Source organism: Ursus americanus, chromosome 21 (assembly GCF_024610735.1).
Source record: "Ursus americanus isolate L20-20 chromosome 21, mUrsAme1.1.p, whole genome shotgun sequence".
Taxonomy (NCBI): domain Eukaryota; kingdom Metazoa; phylum Chordata; class Mammalia; order Carnivora; family Ursidae; genus Ursus; species Ursus americanus.
The window spans coordinates 51,751,514-51,775,789 of record NC_142147.1 but is presented as its reverse complement, the minus strand read 5'-3'; the positions used below and the strand labels follow the sequence as shown (position 1 = coordinate 51,775,789).

Here is a 24,276-nt window from a genome sequence, read left to right as displayed (position 1 = left end):
GTTAAAATCTTACAACTCAAGTCGATGGTGATGATGTTGATCACAGTTGGAACTGTGACAATTCAGCGTAAGACCAAGGTGAACAAATCTGTTATTTTTAGGAATGGTTACTGTCCACTATGACCACCATTGCAAGAAGCCTAATCTAACAGAGTCTACTTAGAAACACTATCTCTTTGCTAACATAATAGGATACTAGGAGATAATAACTAGCAACAGGACAATTAAAAGCTGAGACAATTTCCATTTAATGAATATGGTTTGGTGACATTAAGTTTGAGGGCCAGTTTCCTCCATAGTGAGACAACGTTTCCAACTGTAGGTTTACTCCGTGGTTATAAAAGTCCTCCATATTTGACATTGGGCTTAACAATAAAATGCGCTGGCACTTTGCCCTCTTTAGTAATCATTTATCTTGCATTCCCTGCCCCTCTTCATGTTAGGATATGACCGTTTCAATAACAGCTTTTCTGATGCTCACATTCTTGGTTCTTTTGTAGCAAAAGCTCCTGAAACAAATAAGATCTCTGTGGGAAAAGATGCAAGAAAAACCAGAGAAATAAAAAAAAGAGAGACCAGCAAAATCAGAACATGGGAGGTAAGCAAGGGATTCTGTTTTCTTCAGCACCAGCCTTGAATACAATGATCATACTTGAGATAAAATGTTCATAGTCTTCAATGAGTGGGCAACCAATAGCAAATCTAATCATCTATAAGGAAGTATGCCAATTTGTTATGATTTCTTCCTAAAATCAAAACAACCAGCTGATGGATGTTATTTCTGGTAAGATAATATCAAACCAACAGGTATTGAAGAATAACTATCATCAAGGGAGACAATAATTAGTAGATGAGGTAAACGTAGGTTTTCTTAGAAGTAAAGAAATTATTGAATGTGTAGAGGATATTTTTTGATTATTTTGGTGATTGGACAATATGAAGTAACAAACTCATGGGGATATCAAGCAGGTAAATACACTCAAGTTCAAACCTAATAACTAGAGCAATCCTAAAGTTAGTTGAAATCCTATAAAATTCATATTGGTCAACACATGTATTATAAGAGATGAAATGTTGAGAGATGTGGCTAGTAATGTAGCATTGGTTATTTCAAAGTGTGACCTAAATGAATGACTGAGGAATGTGGATCTATCACTTCTGGATTAAAAAATATGGATTGAACACCACTAATGAGAGGTGAAACAAAAGTTTAGCTACATTTTTGAAGAAGTAAAGATTTCCTGATAGAAACATAGAAACAGAGTATTAAAGAACCTTGTCACCACTAATAAAGGAATCAAAATTGGGCTGTGTGAATAACAAGATGATATAACAAAACTATTTTCATTAAAGGTGATATCCTTAAGGGCATAACTTACAATATTTTTTCCTTGAAATATCCAGTACCTACAGTGTCTCAGTAACTGTTCTAAGCCAACCTAGAAATAGACAACAGCAACAGATTTCCTTGCACTCAAGGAGCTCAGGAGGTAGTTGGGCAAGGTATTTAACTAGTCAAAATATAAAACTTAGAGTATGAATCACCATGCTAAGTGATTTTGAGAAAAATACAGTAGGAAAGTAAATAAGGAAAGTAGCTTTGACAAACTGAATTTCAATATGGTGATCAGAAAAGCCTTACTCTGAGGATTACATTTTAGGCAGACATCTGCATGAGGTCAGAAATTAAGGCATGTGGCTATTTGGGGAAATACCTTTTTAGGAAGAGTAATTAAACACATCTCAAACTGAACTTATTATTTTCCCCCACGCCTGCCTTTGTTTCTCCATTGTGAAGACAATAAAGGAAAATAAATGAGAGTAGAGACATTTGAAGTCAGATCTAAAAATCAAGCATGACCTGTTTATGAGAAGTACAGTTGAAGTAAGCATGCTAAGTGGCTGGACTGCATTTAAGATGAACTAAAGGAGGAGGAAAGAAGATGGCGGAGGAGTAGGGACCTTTTTTCAGCTGGTACCCTGAATGGAGATGGATATCTACCAGATCATCCTGAACACCCACTAAATCAGCTCGAGATGTAGGAAGATACATCAGGTTCTCTATAAACGAACATCTCCGGGGCTGAGTATTGAGGTACAAAGTGGGGAGCTGTGAATCTGTGCACAGATATCAGAAGATAAAAAGAAAGGGGAGGGAGCTGTGGCACTCTGGCGCCAGGAAGCAGTAGCCTCCTGCATTGGGGAGCGGGCTGGACTTGCGGACTGGCACCCGGGAGAAAGCAGACTGAGACCGGGAGCCCGGCAATGCGTGTGCGCGACCAGACTGAAAACCGGAGCTCCCGAGTGCGTGCGAACCACACTGAAACAGGGAGCTGGGGAGCGCATGTGGGAACCGGTGTTGGAAGCACAAAGGACAGAGACGTGCCAGCCCTGGGAGCGAGGGCTCGGAGAGTGGCTGTGGGGCGCACAACCCGCGACAATGTAGGGTTTTTAGCAGCACGTACAGAAGCAGAGTTAAAGTGGCCAGGAGAGCTCAGTGGAGAGCTGACTGCCTCTGTTCTGAGACAGAGGCTAGGATACAGCCACTGCTGCTCTGACTCTCAGAAGAGTCACAGAAAACCGCCAGGGAAAGCAGCCAGAGGACAAAAGCCCAGAAATACCGGTTCACATTGTGCCCATCCCCACGCCCCCTCGCAGGGGACCGGGCAACTCTACCCAAACAGGGTTGCCTGAGTATCAGCGTGGCAGTCCCCTCCTCCCCAGAAAGCAGGCTGAAAAGTCAAAAAGCCCACATACCTAAGGACCCTATAAAACAAGTGCACACTGCCTGGGTCCTGGTCAATAATTAGGGCTCTGTGCATCCCCGCAACCTCTCCTCATCAGAATGACCAGGAGGAGGAATCCCCAGAAAAGAAAGGAGACAGAGACTGTGGCCTGTGCCACAGAACTGAGGGATATGGATATAACCAAATTGTCAGAAATGGAGTTCAGAGTAACAATGGTCAAGATGATGTGTAGGCTTGAAAAAAATATTAATGAAAATATTAACGAGAATATAGAATCTCTAAGGGCAAAAATGAGAGCGAATCTGGCAGAAATTAAAAATGCTATGAATCAAATGCAGTCTAAACTGGATGCTCTGATGGCCAGGGTAAATGAGGCAGAAGAATTAGTGAATTGGAAGATGGGATGATAGAAAGAAGGAAAAAATGGGAACTTGGCTCCAAAAAATCCAATCTCAAAAATGTAGATTATGGAAGATCACGGCCTCAATGAAACATTCCAATGTCAGAATCATCAGCATCCCCAAGGGGGTGGAGAAAGAGAGAGGTCTAGATGAGATATTTGAACAAATTATAGCCGAAAACTTCCCTAATCTAGCGAGGGAAACAAGCATTCGTGTCCAGGAGGCAGAGAGGACCCCTCCCAAAATCAGTGAGAACACACCTACACCACTTCACATAATAGTGAAATTCACAAATATTAGATCCAAGGATACAATCTTGAAAGCAACCAGGGGGAGGAGAATCCTCACATACAGAGGGAGGAACGTCAGAATAACGTCAGACCTGTCTACACAGACCTGGCAAGCCAGGAAAACTTGGCAAGGCATATTCAGAGCACTAAGTGAGAAGAACATGCAGCCAAGGATCCTTTATCCGGCAAGGCTGCCATTCAGAGTGGATGTTAGAGACAAGGACCTTCCAAGACAGGCAGAAACCGAAAGAATATGTGACCACCACGCCAACCCTACAAGAAATATTAAGGGGGTTCTATAAAAGACCCCAAGAGTGACACAGAACAGAAATTTACAATCTATACAAAGACTTCACAGACAACATGACATCATTAAAATCATATCTCTCAATAATCACTCTCAATGTGTATGTCCTAAATGCTCCCATAAAATGCCACAGGGTTGCAGGTGGGATTAACAAGACATGACCCATCCATATGCTGTCTACAAGAGACTCATTTTGAACCTAAAGATACATCCAGACTGAAAGTGAAGGGATGGAGAACCATTTTTCATGCCAACAGACCTCAAAGGAAAACTGGGGTAGCAATTCTCCTATAAGACAAATTAGATTTTAGGCTAAAGACTGTAGTTAGAGATACAGAAGACCATATCATTCTCAAAGGGTCTAACCAACAAGAGGATCAAACTATAAATATCTGTGCCCCCAATATGGGAGCAGCCAACTACATAAGCCAAGTGTTAACCAAAATAAAGAGACATACAGATAATAATAAGTCAACAGTAGGGGACCTCAAAACTCTGCTCTCAGCAATAGACAGATCACCTAAGCAGAAAAGCAACAAAGAAACAAGAGCTTTGAATGACATCCTGGACCAGATGGACCTCATAGATACATACAGAACACTATACCCCAGAACAACAGTATACTCATTCTTTTCCAATGCACATGGAACTTTCTCCAGAATAGACCATATACTGGGTCACAAGACAGGTCTCAACCGATACCCAAAGACAGAGATTATTCCCTTCATATTCTTGGACCACAATGCTTTATTAAAAACTATTATCAACGACTATATGCCAATAAATTAAACAACCTGGAAGAAATGGGTGCCTTCCTGGAAAACTATAAACTACAAAGTCTGAAACTTGAAGAAATTGGTTATCTAAACAGATCGATTAATCATGAAAAGATTGAAGCAGTGATCAAAAACCTCCCCAAAAACAAGAGTCCAGGGCCCGACGGATTCACCCAGGAATTCTAGAGAACATTCAGAGAAGAAAAAATACCTATTCTCCTGAAGCTGTTTCAAAAAATAGAAATGAAGGAAAACTACCAAACTCATTCTATGAGGCCAGTATTACCTTGATCCCCAACCCAGGCAAAGAGCCCAACAAAAAGGAAAATTACAGACTGATATTCCAGGTGAATAAGGATGCCAAAATTCTCAACGAGATCTTAGGTAATAGGATCCAACAGTACATTAAAATGATTATGCATCACGACCAAGTGGGATTCATCCCTGGGGTGCAAGTGTGGTTCAACATTTGCAAATCTATCAGTGTGATACATCATATCAACAAGAAAAGAGTCAAGAACCACATGACCCTCTCGATAGAGGCAGAGAAAGCATTAGACAAAATACAGCATCCTTTCCTGATTAAAACACTTCAGAGTGTAGGGATAGAGGGCACATTCCTCCATTTCATAAAAACCATCTATGAAAAGCCTACAGCAAATATCATTCTCAATGGGGAAAAGCTGGAAGCCTTTCCCTTAAGATCAGGAACACGATAAGGATGCCCACTCTCGCCATTATTCTTCGACATAATACTAGAAGTCCTTGCAACAGCAATCAGACAACAAAAAGGGATAGAAAGTATCCAAATCAGCAAAGAAGAAGTTAAACTCTCTCTTCGCAGATGACATGATACTCTATATGGAAAACCCAAAATACCCCCCCCCAAATTACTAGAACTCATAGAACAATTCAGGAATGTGGCGGGATACAAAATCAATGCTCAGAAATCAGTTGCATTTCTATACACAAGCAATGAGACTGAAGAAAGAGAAATTAGGGAATCGATTCCATTTACAATAGCACCAAAAATCATACAATATCTCAGAACTAACTTAATCAGAGCGGTAAAGTACCCATATTCTAGAAACTAGAGACGACTCTTGAAAGACATTGAAGAAGGCACAAAAAGATGGAGAAACAGTCCATGCTCATGGATCGGAAGATAAAGATAGTTAAAATGTCTATGCTGCCCAGAGCAATCTCTACTTTCAATGCCATCCTGATCAAAATACCAGTGAAATTTTTCAAAGACCTGGAACAAACAGCCCTTAACTTTGTGTGGAACCAGAAAAGGCCCCGAATCACCAAGGAAATGTTGAAAAGGAAAAACAAAGCTGGGGGCATCATGTTGCCTGATTGCAAACTATACTACAAGGCTATGATCACAAAGACAGCATGGTACTGGCACAAAAACAGACACATAGACCAATGGAACAGAACAGAGACCCCAGAAATGGACCCTCGGCTCTGTGGGCAACTAATCTTTGACAAAGCAGGAAAAAACATCCAGTGTAAAAAAAAAGACAGTCTCTTCAATAAATGGTGCTGGGAACATTGGACAGCTATATGCAAAAGAATGAAACCTGACCATTCCCTCACACCATACACAAAGATAAACTCCAAATGGATGAAAGACCTCGATGTGAGACAGGAATGCATCAAAATCATAGAGGAGAACATAGGCTGTAACCTCTTTGACATTGGCCACAGGAACTTCTTTCATAACATGTCTCAAAGGCAGGAGAAACAAAATGAACTTGTGGCACTGCATCAAGATAAAAAGCTTCTGCACAGCCAAGGAACCAGTAAAAAAATCTAAGAGGCAACCCACAGAATGGCAGAAGGTATTTGCAAATGACACTACAGATAAAAGACTAGTATCCAGGATCTATAAAGAACTTCACAAACTCAATACACGAGAAAAAATTAATCAAATCAAAAAATGGGCAGATGTGAACAGATACTTTTCCAATGAAGTCATACAAATGGCTAACAGACACACGAAAAAATGTTCAAAATCATTAGGCATCAGGGAAATTCAAATCAAAACCGCCTTGAAAAAAAAAAACCGCCTTGAGATACCACCTTATGCCAGTTAGAACGGCAAAAATTGGCAAGGCAAGAAACAACAAACGTTGGAGAGGATATGGAGAAAGGGGAACCCTCTTACACTGTTGGTGGGAATTCAATTTGGTACAGCCCCTTTGGAAAACAGTGTGGAGGTCCCTCAAAAAGTTAAAAATAGAGCTACCTTATGACCCAGGAAATGCATTATTGGTTATTTACCCCAAAGATACGGGCATAGTGAAGAGAAGGGCCATATGCACCCCAGTGTTCACAGCAGCATTGTGCACAATAGCTAAATTGTGGAAGGAGGTGAGAGGCCTTTCAACAGATGACTGGATTAAGAAGATGTGGTCCGTATATACAATGGAATATTACTCAACCATCAGAAAGAACTATTACCCAACATTTGCAGCAACATGGACGGGGCTGGAGAAGATTATGCTAAGTGAAATAAGTAAGGCAGAGAAAGTCAATTATATGGTTTCACTCATTTGTGGAACATAAGGAATAGCAGGGAGATCGGTAGGAGAAGGAAAGGAAGAATGAAGGGTGGGTAAACAGAAGGGGGAATGAACCACGAGAAACTATGGACACTGGGAAACAAACTGGGGGCTTCAGAGGGGAGGGCGGTGAGGGATTGGGGTAGGCCAGTGATGGGTATTAAGGAGGGCACATATTGCATGGAGCAATGGGTGTTATACTCAATCAAGGAATCATGGAAAACTACATCAAAAACTAATGATGTACTGTATGGTGACTAACACAACATAATAAAAAATTTAAAAATAAAAGATGAACTAAAAGCTCGGAAGGAGCTGAGATGCCTTTCATTAGACGACTGGATTAAGAAGTTGTGGTCCATATATACAATGCAATATTACTCAGCTATCAAAAAAGAACGATTTCTCAACATTTGCTGCAACATGGACGGCACTGGAGGAGATAATGCTAAGGGAAATAAGTCAAGCAGAGAAAGACAATTATCATACGGTTTCTCTCATCTATGGAACATAAGAACTAGGAAGATCGGTAGGGGAAGAAAGGGATAAAGAAAGGGGGGGTAATCAGAATGGGGAATGAAGCATGAGAGACTATGGACCCTGAGAAACAAACTGAGGGCTTCAGAGGGGAGGGAGGTGGGGGAATGGGATAGGCTGGTGACGGGTGGTGGGGAGGGCACGTATTGCATGGTGCACTGGGTGTTATATGCAACTAATGAATCATCGAACTTTACATAAAAAACCAGAGATGTACTGTATGGTGACTAACATAATATAATAAAAATATTTTAAAAAATTCAAAATATAAAAAAAAAATAAATAAAAATATTTGCATTACAAAAAAAAAAGAGTGAGAAATTCTTATCTATATAAAACGTTTTTTCTTACTGACCAATCTCATCTGAGGTCAATTTGTTTTGACTCTTCAAGCAGAGATCATTATTCTCACAGCATAAACAAATATTAGTTGGAAACTACTTAAATATTCCACATTAAGAAAAAATGAAAATCTAATTAATGTAAAAATAAATAAATAAATAAATAAATAGATAAATAAATAAATAAATAAATAAGTACTGAAATGTAGTAAGACTGGTGTAATGAGGAGAATGATCCAAGTGGGGCCCACAGCACACAGATAAGTAGCTGCAATTTTACTGAAGGTTTATCTAAGATATGATAAGAAGTTGAACCATATTGAATAAAATTAAAAGCTTCTGAAGTAGTTTAAGCAAGGAAGAGATATTATCACAATTCTTTTTTTGGCAAATTCATTCAGATTGCAGTTGAGGGAGAATACTGATTGGAAGACTTCAAAATGAAAGTCAAGGAAGCAAGTAGGAGAGAATTGAGATGAGGAATAACTGATCAGGAATAACTGACCACACATCATGGGAAGTGGAAGGATTCAAGGGATAGTCCTTAGGGTAGAGAAATGTCAGAAAATATGATTTGTTTGAGTGTAGAATGTTAAAGGGGTGAGACAGGTTTTGATTCACATTGGAACATCACCTAGGTTAGAAATGGAGGTGACATGGATGGTTTGGTCTAAGATAATGTTAGTTTGAGAAATGTGACCCTTCCAGTTCCTGTGAAATATCCTAATAAACTATGCAGTAGGCAGTTGGATGTATGAGGTTGGAGCCCATGTGAAAGATGTGCCTCAAGAGGGTCATTTCCAATTGTTAGGGTATTCTAGGCATTGGAGCCGAGGGATCTCACACAGGAGTTTTTAGAAAGAAAAGAATAAAGTTTTCACATAGAAAGATAACTTGAGGAATGCCTATATTGGTAAGTCCAGCTGGGAAAGAGGAGCTGGAAAAAGTAAATTGTTAGAGAGAAACCAAGAGACAGTGATTTGTTTGAAGCCCAGGGTATGCAGGTTTTATAGAAGGAAGGGAGGATGACATAAAGAACTTAGTGACATGCATGTAAAAAACCATGTGGATTCAGCAAAGAAGGTTCTTGGTTAAAAGGAGAATGAAAAGGAGAATTCACTGATTTCATGAAAGACTGAGAGTTCCATAAATGAGTCTAGTGAATGTTTACCTGTGATCCAGAAATATATTTTGTTGGAGGTAAAAAAGACAGCACAAAAATCAAGACATTGGGTCAATCGAGTATGTTTTGTTATAATTTCAAAACCATGTGAGTGAATAAACGATGTTTACCAGTTGGGGGGAAAGTAGGGTAAGATAAAGTGAAAAGAGATCAGAAGGGGGAATTAATACTAGAAGGTGGCTGTCTGCTGATCAATGTCTCTGAGGACAGCTAATGTCTCTGAATGTCAGCTAAGAAAGGGGGAATATAACCTTGGGCAGGAAGAGTTAAGCTGTACTCATACACACAAGGTTCTTGTCTGCATGCAGTTTGTGGATGTGGAAGGAAAAATTTTAGGAATTATTATTTGTTATTATTTTCTCAAAGCAGAGTCAGTCTGTAGCTAAAGTATCTGGGCATAAAAGAGACTAAATGGATTTAGTAATGAAGGTTCTTAGCATATCATGCAAGACAATTATTGAAACACAAGTACCTTTTATTTATGCAAATGTAAATATTTGGGGGAAGGAGTTAGAGCCAAGGTTTTGGCTTCTAGTGTAATAAAATTACCAGATGAGTAGAAAAAAGGGTGGGGGCAGAAACACGTCCCTAAATTTGTTTTCAAGGAATATACCAAGTTGCTAAATGTTGGAAGACAAATAGATGATAAGACATGGATAAAACCAGCCTGGCTGTATGGATCTAACTAATCCTCTCCCTTCAGGGTTATGTGACCTGTGGAGGGAGATGATCCGGGCTATCAGAAGGTGTATCACTTGCTTTACGAGGAAGAGAGAGACGTTATTTAGAGCGAATAGAAAAGGAGAGCAAAGAGATTTTTCAACAACTCAGAGAAAGTGAGGACAGCATGGCCCTCACGGGAAAACTCCTTAGACGAATGTATGAGGACCTCAAGAAAATGTGCCGTAAACCAGGCATGGAGCTGCTCTGGGTAAAGACTGAGAAATGGAGAGTCACGGTGCTGCCTGGATCGTGTCCATATTCTCTTTGCCCTCCCTCAGGACTGTGCAATGATGCTTTCTGATACTGTGGTAAGGGTGTCACCTGTCACAGTGATGCTGATGACCAGGCTAAAATCTGTAAAAGTCTGTGAAAAAGCAAGCAAAAAAACTTCCAGAGAATACCTCCTTCTCAAATTCTAATATATATTCAATTACTGACCAACCACGACCAGGAAACTTGTTGAAGATGTATGGATTTGTATGGAGACCCAGTAGAAATGAAAAATTTGGGAATCTATACAATTAATTTTCCCTTTCTGTTTTCATATACATGATACAATCTGCTGGAATTGGGGTTTACCCACCCTTAGGGATAAGTAATGAAGTTTCTACTGTGAATCTTGTGGTGTATACTAAAACTTTCTCTGTGTTACTCTTTATAGCATTTTAAGACACATTAAAAAGATAAGTTTGCCTCTATACTAAAGGTTTGAGAATTGTTTAATAGTTTCAGACTGTTGATGTTGAAATAGGAGCATAATTTGTTATGATAATAAAACGTATTTCATAACATCTATTTTTCTACGTCTCCAAAGATAGAAAAGGGTTTGTTGTTTTTGTGTCAGGTGGGGTTGGACAGGGGTCTGTGGAGGCCTGTTCAGTTGCCAGGATTCTGTGCATGACTTGCATGAAGACAAATGCCATTCTTGATTTTAATTCTTAGAAATGTAAGAACACATTAAGGATATGGCCTGAAACCATGAGAGGGTTCTGTGGCAGAAATAGGTATTTCCACGAAGCATAAAGTGGGAGGAGGGAGAGAAGAGGCATGGGGGAGGATAATCTAGGGTTTGGGGCTCCCACACGTAGCATGTGACCTGAGCTGAAATCAAGAGTAGGTCACTTAACCAACTGAGCCATCCAGGTGCTCCAAACTTTCTACTTCTAAAAAAAAATGTGAATTTTTCTTTCAGTTTATTTTACCTTGGCATATTTTGGTAAAAAATACTTAAATATGAGGCAAAATGATCACTCTTTAGGAGTTATTATTATTAGGAGGTATTATTATTTTCTGAGAAGATGAGCTGGCTACTTCTCTTACTGTGAATTGCTAATGACCTCCAATTTCAAATGTTTCAGAGGAAAAAAAAAACAGAGTTTAGCGATATCCCTCTTCTTCATATATATTAAGAAAATTCATGGGGCGCCTGGGTGGCACAGCGGTTAAGCATCTGCCTTCGGCTCAGGGCGTGATCCCGGCATTATGGGATCGAGCCCCACATCAGGCTCTTCCGCTATGAGCCTGCTTCTTCCTCTCCCACTCCCCCTGCTTGTGTTCCCTCTCTTGCTGGCTGTCTCTATCTCTGTCAAATAAATAAATAAAATCTTTAAAAAAAAAAAAGAAAATTCATAAATTTCTTCTATTTTTGTATGGTTAAAGATTTGCCCATTAGGAAGACAGTCCAGTAGACCTTGGCCTACAGTGGATTTCTAGAGCTATCTCATTGCCCTGGCCCTCATTTCCAGGGATAAGCTAGAAACCCAGACACTATTATATAGTGTCTATCAGGACTCAACACTGTATGTTAACATGATTGTTTCCTTCCTCCTGCAGTGCCCCCCCCTTTTGAAAATGAAATAACCACCTGTCATATCTCCCTGTGTGAAGATCTGAGACATTTCCTCTTCAGTCCTGATCATCCTGATGTTGTCTCTAATACAACAAGATCTAAATATTTTCTCACCTGGCGAGCCCAGACATTTGCTTGTGGTCAACTTTACTGGGAGGTGGATGTGGGGAACTGTTGGAACTGAGTCCTTGGATTTTGTGATGATTCTTGGGCAATGAGGAATGATATGGTGCTTGACTTGGAAGGAATTTTTCTCCTTTTTTGTATCAAAGAAGACAATCAATGCAGTCTCTTTACCTCCTCCCCGCTGTTGCCTCAGTATGTGGAAAGGCCTCTGGGCCATGTGGAGGTGTTCCTGGATTATGAGTGTGGTGTAGTGACCTTTGTGCATGTGGCCAATAGCGCCCTCATTTGCAGTTTCCTCTCCTGTTCCTTCTCTTGCCCTCTCCAACCTTTTCTCTGCTCTACACCCTCATAATGAGGGATATGTTAGAATCTGACCCCAAGTGTCAGGAAGGCCTTATCCAAGGTATCTCGGGGAAATGCCTGCTTGATTTTCTTTCCCTTCCTCCTTTATCAAACACAGTGATTACTTTTAAAAGGTTGGTAGTTGTGTCTACATTTGTTTCCATTTTCTTTAAATAAAAACAACCTCTCTTAGAAAACAATGATCTTTATTCTATGTCTTGTGTTTTCACTTGCTTTTTAAGGTAACTGGAGGCAAAGAATATCTGAGTGGGTTTCTCAGCTAACCGGACTTAAGCAGGAGCACAGGTTTCTTCTCACTGACGGACTTATTCTCTTCTCTCTGCTCTGCATCTGCTTAGGCATGTTTCTTTACCACGGCTCGGTTTTAAAATCTCTTCTTTGTGGAACAGTTTTTAAAGCCTCTGGGCTAATTGAGGTCTCCTGATTATGTGGACTCAGAAGACCTTATAGTCTTTGTAAAGTCCACAAGCTAATATTGTCCTTCTCCTCTAGTTTACCTATTATAGGAGAAGAAGGATATGCCAGCCTTATGTACAGATATATTTCAAGTAGGTGGCATAGAGGTTAAGATATAATCGACATTCAATAAGTGTTTGCGTAAGTTCATAGATGTTACAAGATAACAAATAAGGACATGCTCTACCACTGTTAAAAAGCATACCAAATGCAACCAAAATTAAATGGAGTATTATTTTAAAAAGATGTGCATTAGACTCCTTTCAAAATTTATAGGCTCAGGAAATTATAACAGAGACACAAAAGAGATACTTATCTAAACAGAATGACATCAATATAGATAATAATTCTACATCTGGGAATTTTCAGTAATTTTAATGAAGGTACCTGTGGTCAGAGATAGCTTAAATTTTCATGTACCAGACTGGACAGTGAAAGTTTTTGCTATAGAAAATAATGAATACTCAAGAGACAAATTACATTTAAAATGGTTCTAAAGTTAATCAATCTTAAAAGTTTCAAAGAGATGGTACATTAAAATATTATAACAGCAAGTATACTTATACTACATTTCTTTTTTTATCAAGAATCATATACATAATGCTAAATATTCTTGTATTTATTTCACTTACTGGAAGGTCTGGCATACAATAAATACAAACAGAGTTTCAAATGTGGCTCAGGGATTTGTAGAAGTCTGGTAATGTCTCCTTTAGTGAGAGGATACCTACAAAAGTCTGAGAATGTCTGAGCCAACACCTAGGAGTTTAATGGCAGACGAGTTGCATGATGGATTGCTTAACAGAAGCAATATGAACATATAATTCTGTGGTACTAATGTTTTAATGACATCATACACTTAATCATCCTTATATTTTATTTAGTTTAATTGTATATTAGAATAAAAATTGAGATGAACAAATACAACAATAAGGGAGAGTAGCAAACTTTCACTGCAGAAATATAAATAAAAACAGCAAAGTTGAAGTGAAGTTTAAGTAATTTGTGTTTCATTTCCTTCCACTGTAGAAGATCAGTATCATACAATGTGTTTTTGAGCATGAATTACTTTATGACATACCCTTAAAAAGAATTGACATTAATTCTTAATATTTAACAATAATTCATGAAAATACTAGTGAGAATATGTCATAAAAAACAACTAGCATTTGTAGAAAGCATGCCATGTGTAGGCAGTGAATGGTGGGAGTTTAAATTAATTAGTCTTTCAGTCCTCACAATAATTATAAGCAGAATAGAAAGACAAATAATTTATATTCTCCAGATAAGGATAATAAGGAAAGAGTTAAGAAATGAATTTAATTTGCCATATACTTAACTCTGTAAAATTACACTGTGTTGAAAGCATCTTTCAACCAGTTTCTTCTTTCATTAAGATAGAAGTGTTTGCAAATAAATGTGTGGAAGCACTTGGGAAGTGCCATATACTTTGTGAAACTACAGTGGTAGAAAGCGTCTGTCAACTAGCACCTTCTGTCATTAAGATAGAAGTGTTTGGGATAGGAGTTAAGATGGTAGAGGAATAGGGTGACCCTAAGCTTGCCTCCTCCCTTGAATACAGCTAGGTAATTATCAAATCATTCTAAACACCCAATAAATTGATCACAGGACTGAGAGAGCAAAGCTGCATTTCTACAAGCAGAAACCATGACCACCCTGTGGAAGATAGGAACCGGGGAGAGTTGATTTGGGGGAGAAAAGAGCCACCGGCATTGCAGGGGGAGAGAGGCCTGACCTCGGAGAGAGGAGGGGGAGAGAGAGAGAGGGCGAAAAGAGTGAAAACATGTGCAGGGGATTGCCTAGGTAATACTTTTCCCCAAAACCATTTACTGGGGAAAAGGAGAGGGTTTAAATATCACAATTTTTTAAAATAAATAGTGAGGCACAGAGTTTGAAGTTTCCGAGGTCAGTGCCATTGCCAGGGTCATGCGTGGCAAGCTGAGTGGTGCTCCAGCAAGGAAGGAGGGCAGAGTCCCGGGAGCAGGCAGTGTGGTATGAGGATCCTCTGGGTTGCATGGGGAGAGAAGCAGTTCCCCTGCTTGGAGTGTATTTGGTAGAGGTCATACAGCCTCTCAGTGGGCAAAAGACCCAGTGGGTACCATTGATCAGCCTCACAGACCAGCATAGGAACAAAGACAGGGTAGTAAACATTAGCGCTGGCTTTGTGCTATGATTTACTATAAACTCTGAACCATTGTGCCATCTCGTGACTGTTTTCTGAGACAAGCCATCACTGGCCACGGTGCTGCAGACCCTCCCCCAGAGGATCATCATGGGGTTGTGCCACCAGGGTCTCTGAAGTTTAGAGTTTTGAAACACAGCCATACCTGAGATAAAACACAGAAGTGCTCATTTATGGAACATAAGAAGTAGGAAGATCAGTAGGAGAAGAAGGGGAAGAAGAAAGGAGGGAGTAAACAGAAGGGGGAATGAACCATGAGAGACTATGGACTCTGGGAAACAAACTGAGGGCTTCAGAGGGGAGGGGGGTGGGGGAATGGGATAGGCTGGTGATGGGTAGTAAGGAGGGCACGTATTGCATGGTGCACTGCATGTTATACGCAAGTAATGAATCATGGAACGTTACATCAAAAACTAGGGATGTACTGTATGGTGACTAACATAATATAATAACAATAAAAAACAAAAACAAAAACACAGGAGTGCTGTACTGCCTGGCAAGCAGACAGCATAGACACAGACAGTGTGAAGGCGGGGATCTGACAGAAGCTGGGGACACAGGAGGGGTGATTGCTCAACTGTGAGGGCTTTCTGTAGAGTGGCAGGCACCATCTCCTGGCTCCAGAGACAAGAGAGCAGAGTGGACCAAGCCATTTTTACAGCCGGCCCACCGGGACTGACCAACCTCAGTGAGCTGAACACCGCCACCAGGCGGAGACCAGAGCTGCTACACCAACCTCTGCCCCCCCTGCATCCTGGAGGTGCATTTGCACCGGGGGAAGTTGGCCTGAGAATCAGCACAAAAGGCCTTTCCCCCAGGAGACCAGTACAAACCGCTCAACATGTGCCAAGTGTACTGATCATAGAGTGCTCCAAAGCTTCAGCTCTAGGGGAAATAGGACCAAGCTTACTTTTTATCTTTTAATTTTTATTTTTATATATATATATATTGTATAATACAATATAAAATACTATTTTTATATATGTATTAACTTTTATTTTTTGGATCTAGCTTCTTTTAACAAGCAGACCAAAACACACCTAGGATCTAGGTTTGTTTGTTTTTTTTCTGGACAATATAACAAGATGGGAATTTGCCCCACAAAAAAAGAAGAAGTAGAAATAATGGTCAAGGACTTATTCAATAGAGATATAAGTAAGATATCTGAATTAGATTTTAAAACAACAATTATAAGAATCCTATCTGGGCTTTGAAAAGCATAGAAGACACTAGAGAATCCCTTACTGCAGAAATAAAGAAACTAAAATCTAGTCAGGCTGAAATTAAAAATGCTATAACTGAGATGCAAACCCAATTGGATGCCATAACAATGAGGATAGATGAAGCAAAGGAGTAAATCAGTGACATAGAAAATAAAATTATGGAAAACAATGAAGCTGAAAAGAAGAGGGAAAGAAAGGTATTGGATCACAGAGGTAGACTTAGGGAACTCAGCAACTTCTTAAAACATAATAACATTCATATCATAGGAGTCCCAGAAGATGAAGAGAGAGAAAAGGGGGTAGAAGGTTTATTTGAACAAATTATGGGAGAAAACTTCCCCAATCTGGGGAAGGACAGAGACATTGGAATCCAAAAAGCACAGAGAACTCCTATTAAATTCAACAAAAGCCAGCCATTGCCAAGACATATCATAGTCAAATTCACAAGATACACAGACAAGGAAAGAATCCTGAAAGTGGCAAGGGGGAAAAAAAAGGTCCTTATCCTACATGAAAAGACAGATCAGATTTGCCACAGATATGCCCACAGAAATCTGGCAGGCCAGAAGAGAATGGCAGGATATATTCAATGTGCTGAATGGGAAAAATATGCAGCAAAGCATACTTTATCCAGCAAGGCTGTCATTCAGAATAGAAAAAGAGAGAAAGAGACTCACAGAAAAACAAAATAATAAAGGTGCTCATGACCATTAAACCAGCCCTGCAAGAAATATTAAAGGGGACTCTCTGAGTCCAAAAAAAAGATCAAAAGCAGCAAAGACTAGAAAGGAACAGAGAACATCACCAGAAACACCAACTTCACTGATAACACAGTGGCACTAAATTCATATCTTTCAATAATCACTCTGAATATAAATGGACTAAATACTCCAATCAAAAGATGTAGGGTATCGGAATGAATAAAAAACAAGACCCATCTATATGTTGCCATAAGAGACTCATTTTAGACCTGAAGATACCTGTAGATTGAAAGTGAGGGGATGGAGAACCATCTATCATGCTAGTAGATATCAAAAGAAATCCAGAGTAGGATACTTATATCAGACAAACCAGATTTTAAAACAAAGACTGTAACAAGAAATGCAGGGGCACTGTGGCATAATTAAGGGGTCTATCCATCAAGATCTAACAATTGTAAGTATGTATGCCCCCAACTTGGGAGCACACAAATATATGAATATGTTATTAATTAATAACAAATATAAACAAACTCATTGACAATAATACAATAATAGTAGGGGACATTAACACCCCACTTACAGCAGATCATCTAAGCAGAAAATCAACAAGGAAACAATGGCTTTGAATGACACAGTGGACCAGATGTACTAAACAGATATGTTCAGAACATTTCACCCTAAAGCAGCAGAATACACATTCTTTTCAAGTGTACATGGAATATTTTCCAGGATAGATGACATACTGGCTCACAAATCAGCCTTCAACAAGTATGAAAAGCTCAAGATCACACCATGCATAATTTTAGTCCAAATGCTATGAAACCACAAGAAAAAAAAAAACCACAAGAAAGTCAACCACAAGAAAAAAATTGATAAAGACCACAAACTCATGGAGGTTAAAGAACATCCTATCAAAGAATGAATGGGTTAACCAGGAAGTTAAAGAAGAATTTAAAAAAGTACATGGAAGTAAATGAAAATGAAAACATGGCAGTCCAAAACCTTTGGGATGTAGCAAAGGCAGTCCTAAGAGGGAAGTATATTGCAATACAGGGCTACCTCAAGAAGCAAGAAAAGTCTCAAATATGCAATCTAACTTCACACTTAAAGGAACTAAGAAAGGAACAGCAAATAAAGCCTAAAGCCAGCAGGAGAAGGGAAATAATAAAGATTAGAGCAGAAGTAAATGATATAGAAAGCCATCAAAACAACAGAACAGATCAATGAAACTAAGAGCTGGCCCTTTGAAAGAATCAATAAGATTGATAAGCCCTTATCCAGACTTATCAAAAAGAAAAGAGAAAGGACCCAAATAAATAGAGAATGAAAGAGGAGAGTTCACAATCAATACCACAGAAATACAAATAATCATAAGAGAATATTAGGGAAAATTATATGCCAACAAACTGGGTGATCTGGAAGAAATGGACAAATTCCTAGAAATATACCAACTACAAAAACTGAATCAGGAAGACATAGAAAATTTGAACAGATCCATAACCAGCAAAGAAATCGAATCAGTAATAAAAAATCTCCCAACAAACAAAAGTCCAGAGCCAGATGGCTTTCCAGGGGAATACTACCAGACATTTAAAGAAGAGTTAATACATATTCTTCTCAAATTGTTCCAAAAAATAGAAATGGAAAGAAAACGTCCAAACTCCTATGAGGCCAGCATTACCTTGATTCCAAAACCAGACAATGACCCCATTAGAAAGGAGAATTACAGGGGCGCCTGGGTGGCTCAGCCAGTTAAGCATCTGCAGGTCATGATCCCAAGGTCCTGCGATTGAGCTCCAAGTCGGGCTTCCTTCATCAGCGAGGAGTTGGCTTCTCCCTCTCCCTCTGCTCCTCCCCCAGGTCATGCTCTCTTTCTCTCACCCTCTCTCTCTCTGTCTCAAATAAATAAATAAATAAATAAATAAATAAATAAATAAATAAAATCTTAAATAAATTAAAAAGGAGAATTACAGGCTAATATTCATGATGAACATGGATGCAAAAATTCTCATAAAGTACTAGCAAATTGAATTCAACAGTACATTAAAATAATTACTCAATATGATCAAGTGGGGTTTATTCCTTGGATACAGGGGTGATTCAATATTCACAAATCAATGTGATATTCCATATTAATAAAAGAAAGTATAAGAACCATATGATCCTGTCAATAGATGCAGAAAAAGCATCTGACAAAATACAGCATCCTTTCATGATAGAAACCCTCAACAAAGTAGGGATATGACATCATAAAGGTCATATATGAAACCCACAGCTAACATACTCAATGGGGAAAAACAGAGAGCCTCTCCATTATGGTCAGGAATAAGACAAGGATGTCCACTCTCACCATTACATTTAACATGGTACTGGAGGTCTTAGCCTCAACAATCAGATAACAAAAAGAAATAAATGCGCCCAACGTGGCAAGGAAAAAGTCAAACTTTCACTATTTGCAGACAACATGATACTCTATGTAGGAAACCCAAAAGACTCCACCAAAGAAACTGCTAGAACTCAAACATGAATTCAGCGAAGTCACAGATATAAAATCAATGTGCAGAAATTGGTTGCATTTCTGTACACCAATAATGAAGCAGCAGAAAAAGAAATCAAGGAATTGATCCCATTTGCAATTGCACCAAAAATGATGATACCTAGGAATGAATCTAAAGAAGTAAAAGATCTATACTCTGAAAACTATAGACATTTATGAAAGAAATTGAAGAGGACATGAAGAAATGGAAAAGCATTCCATGTTCATGGATTGGAAGAGTAAACATTGTCAAAATGTTTATACTACCTGGGGTCCCTGGGTGGCTCAGTCGGTTGAGCATCTGCCTTTGGCTCAGGTCATGATCCCAGAGTCCCAGGATGGAGCTCCATGTTGGGCTCCCTGCTCAGCAGGGAGTCTGCTTCTTCCTCTCTCCCCCTGCTCCTTTTCTCTCTAGCTCACACACACAATCTCTCTCTCAAATAATGAAAATCTTTAAAAAATGTTTATACTACCCAAAGCAATCTACACATTTAATGCAATCCCCATCAAAATACCACCAGTATTTTTCACAGAGCTAGAACAAACAATCCTAAAATTTGTACAGAACCACAAAAGGCCCCCAATAGCCAAAGCAATTCTGAAAAAGAAAAACAAAACTGGAGGAATCATGATTCTGGATTTCAAGCTGTATTACAAAGCTGTAGTCCTCAAGACAGTATGGTACTGGCACAAAAACAGACACATAGATCAATGGAACAGAATAGAGAACCCAGAAATGGACCCACAACTTTATGGTCAACTAATCTTTGACAAAGCAGGAAAGAATATCCAATGGGAAAAAAGACAGTTTTTTCAACAAATGGTGTTGGGAAAACTGGACAGCAACATGCAGAAGAATGAAACTGGACCACTTTCTTACACTATACACACAAAAAATAATAAATTCAAAATGGATGAAAGACCCTAATGTGAGACAGCAAACCATAAAAATCCTAGAGGAGAACACAGGTAGCAACCTCTTTGACCTTGGCCAGAGCAACTTCTTACTAGACACATCTCCAGAGGCAAGGGAAACAGAAGCAAAAATGAACTGTTGGGACTTCATCAAGATAAAAAGCTTCTGAACAGTGAAGGAAACCACCAACAAAACTAAAAGGAAACCTATGGAATGGGAGAAGATATTTGCAAATGACGTATCTGATAAAGGGTTAGTATCAAAAATCAACAAAGAACCTACCAAACTCAACATCCAAAAACCAAATAACCCAGTTAAGAAATGGGAAGAAGATGTGAATAGACACTTTTCCAAAAAGATATCTAGATGGCTAATGGACACGTGAAAAGATGCTCAACATCACTCATTCTCAGGGAAATACAAATCAAAACCATGATGAAATACCATCTCGCACCTGTCTGGATGGTTAAAATTAACAACACAAGAAACAACAGGTGGTGGCGAGGATGCAGAGAAAGGGGAACACACTTACACTGTTGGTGGGAATGCAAACTGGTACAGCCACTCTGGAGAACAGTACAGAGATTCCTCAAAATGTTAACAACAGAACTACTCTACGATCCAGCAATTGCACTACTAGGTATTTACTTGATTGCCTTTTTAAAAACACTTCCTCCCATTCTAGTCTCAGTTTCTCTTAGTACAGCCTGACTCCCTTGGGACCAGAAATTTCACCTCCCTGAAACCCTAGACATCCAGAGTAGCCCAGCACTGTGCTGGATTGGGGGCCATGGAAATGGGTCCCTCTGCCCATCGCAGTGAAGAAAGGAATGCTTAGCAGTCATAGCAGAGAGGTAAGGTGGCTGACACTGAGAGTTTTGAAGGCTTTGGCTGTATTTATTTTCAAAGTGACAATGCCTAGGGGCATCTGGCTTCTGGTATTTGGGGCATGGTGGAGAGAGGCTGGTGATATTGGGGAAGGGCATTCAAGGTTCTTCCTGCAGAGGGGAGGACTTAGGCATCACCAAGGATGGGTAGGGCTCTGAAGAATCAGGAAGGCTCTTATCCAAAGGCATTAGACAATGCCTGGCAGTCCTGGTTGGCCCCTTCTAAAATAGTGGACACACAAAGAGGAGACGTGCATCCACTGCCAGAGGTCCTCAGCCCCTAACTTCTTGCCATGGGGATGTGATGGAGGGGCACTCATCCCATACCACCCGTTAGCGGGGCCCACTCCTTGTTGTGCAACAAAGGCCGAGAGTCTTGTCTCTAGAAACTCAGGTGGAAGCCTCCAACCCAACACCACCCAAACCCGGCTTACATAGATTATTCTGTAAAGTAAATATCCATCAAAGGCCAATGTTAACAAGTCTGACGGCCGAGATGAAATGGTAAATTCATTGAAAGATGGACACTACTGAAGCTCACTGGAAATAAAAGTAAACAAAATTAATAGTTCTGTATCTATTGAAGAAAGTGAATCTTTAGTTTAATAAATTCCCCCTCTGACTTGGGTTTTAAGCAAAGATGGAGTAGCAGGGATGGGATTTGTTCTTCCATCTCAAATAAGAAAAGCCCATAAATGTGGTATAAAACAACGGTTTTCAGACATTTGATGATAAGTAGCAGAGGAAACTGAGAGAGAGAGAGAGAGAGAGAGAGAGAGAGAGAGAACAAAGTAGGGGACTCCAAAGATGGTCCCATTTCACCCCCTGGAGATTTCCAGACATAGCACAAAGAGGAGTTTCCCAGACAGCCCACTGGTCTCCCTGAGCTGAGGAGACAGGGTTGGAAGGTTGGGAAAGTCAAGGTGGCTGGAGTTCCCAGGACTGGGTACTGCTGAAGGGAGAGCTGCACAGAGGCAATACTCTAGAGAGCTACAGAGGGCCCACAGCTGGAGTCTACAGGTGGGTGCAGATCAGTGAATGCTTGCAGGTCAGGGAAAGAACCTCCCCAAGGAGAAGATGGAGTAATACCTGCAGGGCACACAGGGCTAGCGATAGTTCCCACCATGCTGAGTGGACAATCCTCACACTACAGGGAATACCGGGTAGAGTACACAGGAGGGCACTGCCCCGGTTGTAGGGAAATCCAGCCCCCATTAGAAGTTTCTGGTTCCTTCCTATACAGTTTAAAAGAAAGCCTTGAAAGCCAGAGACTCACCCAGAGTTAACCCTACTGCCAAGGCTGAACGCTACTGCCCAGAACACTGAACTGGATGAATGAGGTGATGTAATTGGGCACTAATCCAGCCTTGAATCCTGATCATCATGGCAGTCCCATCGATGATTATTGCCCCCATGGTGGCCTGGGTAGACTTCCCATTGCTGCACTGTCCCCACCTGTCTTTTCCTTCCCATGGCAGCACCCACACTGGCACAGCTCGTCATCCCCTCTCCTGACCCGCCCCCATGCATGTTTTCATGTCAAAGTAACAACATTGAACAGTAAAGGAGATTTCACCCCCACATGGGGACAACAGGGGCCCCTTTCCCTAGTTCCGCTGGCCAAAAAGAAAGGACTCTTTCTTGGGGCAAAGGTGCCCATGTCCCCTGCTGCCATGTCTGCCCTTTCCCTGTTGGCACCCTTTTGCAGCTTTGTGACTGGGGCTGACCTCAGGGCACCTCTGGTTGAAGAAAAGGAAAACGAAAAGGATTTTCTCCCACACTTTATGTTTACAGAGGCCTCTTTTCCTGGTCCTTTGGCTAGAAAGTGGGTGTTTGTGTTGGGGCTTTTGCCGTATATACCTGCTGTGCAGTTCAGAGAAATGTTCTTCCTTCCATCCAGTCAATGCCAGGAAAGAGAAGAAGAACAAGAATCCCACAAAAATCAGTCCCAATATGGGTAAATACGCAAGTGTTAATCTGTCTCCTCATTTCACAATCTATTTTCAACTTCTCAGAGTCCTCATATAGAGAGTCTTTACTTTCGGTGGTCCGTTCAGAGTTTCTAGCTGTCATCTGTGGGGATAGACTGTAGAGGATTTATTCCATTTTGGCCAGTGCCAGGAGTCAACACAAAACTGTTAAGTATGCAGCAGTTCTTGGAACCTTCCAAGAGATGAGGAGATCATCAGATTGCTTCAAAGAATCCCTAGGAAAACTGAAGGTTTTAGAGGGGAGGGCGGTGGGGGATAGGCTAGCCCAGTGATGGGTATTAAGGAGGGCACCTATTGCATAGAACACTGGGTGTTATATGCAAACAATGAATCATGGAACACTATATCAAAAACTAATGCTGTACTGTATGGTGGCTAACATAATATAATAAAATATTATTATAATAAATAAATAAATAAATAAATAAATAAATAAATAAATAGTATCCTTGTCCTTTCCAGGACCAGTCACTTCAAAAACAAAACAAAACAAAAAACAAAAGAACCCCCAAAGACTCCCTAGGCAAACTGAGGGTTTTAAAGGGAAGGGGGGCAGGGGATGGGTTAGCCCAGTGATGGGTGTTAAAGGGGGCAAGTATTTTTTGATATTTATACATATATATTTTTTAATAATAATATTTTTTATTATATTATGTTAGTCACCATACAGTACAGACCTGATTTTTGATGTAAAGTTCCATGATTCATTAGTTGCGTGTAACACCCAGTGCACCATGCAATACATGCCCTCCTTACTACCCATCACCAGCCTATCCCATTCCCCCACCCCCCTCCCCTCTGAAGCCCTCAGTTTGTTTCCCAGAGTCCATAGTCTCTCATGCTTCATTCCCCCTTCTGATTACCCCCCTTTCTTTATCCCTTTCTTCTCCTACCTATCTTCTTACTTCTTATGTTCCATAAATGAGTGAAATCATATGATAGTTGTCTTTCTCTGCTTGACTTATTTCACTTAGCATTATTTTAAGGAGAGCATGTATTGCATGGAACACTGGGTGTTATATGCAAACAATGAATCATGGAGCACTACATCAAAAACTAATGATGTATTGTATGATGACTAACATATCATAAATAAATAAGAATCCCTAGGCAACACTCTGAAAAATCTAGGTGTAGTTTCTTTGCTACT

The 24,276-nt window shown here is 40.0% G+C and overlaps 1 protein-coding gene across 1 annotated transcript in view; it reads left to right on the top strand.

Annotated features, from left to right (window-relative positions):
- The window catches only part of LOC148108303 (tripartite motif-containing protein 64C-like), a 95,265-nt gene extending 84,601 nt beyond the window's left edge, over positions 1–10,664 (top strand). The window contains 2 exon segments of the mRNA XM_087871003.1: positions 501–598; positions 9,856–10,664. The gene's annotated coding sequence lies outside the window, so the exon portion shown is untranslated.
- The last annotated feature ends 13,612 nt before the right edge of the window (positions 10,665–24,276 follow it).